The sequence below is a fragment of the Colobus angolensis genome, unplaced genomic scaffold (genome assembly GCF_000951035.1).
Source record: "Colobus angolensis palliatus isolate OR3802 unplaced genomic scaffold, Cang.pa_1.0 Scaffold225, whole genome shotgun sequence".
Lineage (NCBI taxonomy): Eukaryota > Metazoa > Chordata > Mammalia > Primates > Cercopithecidae > Colobus > Colobus angolensis.
This window is the reverse complement of record NW_012115433.1, coordinates 6,423,214-6,424,350: the sequence shown is the minus strand read 5'-3', so window position 1 is coordinate 6,424,350 and position 1,137 is coordinate 6,423,214.

The window sequence follows — 1,137 nt, the reverse complement described above, 5'->3', positions numbered from 1 at the left end:
AAAAATAAATAAATAAATAAAAATAAATGAACAAATCAAAAGGAGTAGGTGTGGTGGGGAGGGGGGAAGAGCAACCACATGGATCATGCACTTTGGGAAGAGAAAATAAAAGAGGAATGAGTTTTCTTTTATCAAGGAAATCTAAATGACATGTTCGAGACCGTAGCAACCAATCTAAGTGTTTCCATTCTCCAAACACACAGATGGACCCGGGAGTGAGAGGGTGGAGACAGCAGTAAGTGTGTTTTTCTGTCTCATTGGAAATGTTTTTCCCGTTGATCTAGCAACACTGTTACATCAGTACAAATGCCCACAACCTTAGGAGAGTTAGGTTCAGGCCCAAAGTCCATTTTTTTGGTTAATCATTATCCAAGACTGTTTAAACCAGGCCATTAAGCTATAATGTAACATGCAGCCACCTAATATGCTTGGATATCTGTGTAGTCTGAAGTGCTGTTTCCTTCGCGTTTCCTTAAATACCAAATTCATTTGCCTTTAGAGAATGAATTTACATTTTTAAGTCTATCTGATTGTTGGATTTTTACTTAAAAATAGTCTTCATTAGAATAGTTTTATTAAAAAATATAGTGGCAAAATTTCAAATTATTTCAAAACGTTTCATGCTCTACGTCTCTGTTCCCAGCTCTGCTCCAGTCACCTCAAAGAGACTCAACTTGACTTCACATTTTTTGTGGGCAGATGTATCCACCAGCTGACACTGGATAAAAGGGCCCTTTCAGTTACTGTCCCTCTGGGCCAAATGGTAAAGTCACCAGTCCCATGAACTGGTCACCTCCCTAGTGAAGCAGCTACGTTGTCTGGGGTCTATACCCTGAGGTTCGTCGTTGCACGACAGGAAAATTTAGGACATGGACACACACAAGGAGTTTAGAAGCAAATGTTTAAATAGGTAGAAGAGAAAGAAAAACAGATCTCTCCACAGCGAAGGCAGTCTCCCAGTGGAAAGGACCAGTCAGGTTTGAGGAAGCCGTGTCTGATTTACATAGGGCTCACTGATTGGTTGGATCAGGTGTGATGTTTAGATAGTGTGCAGGGAAGGCTGGTGGCCCCACCCTAATTTTATTATGCAAATGGATTTTCCAGTTGATGGGTGCCATCTTATCTGCTTTTTTTTTT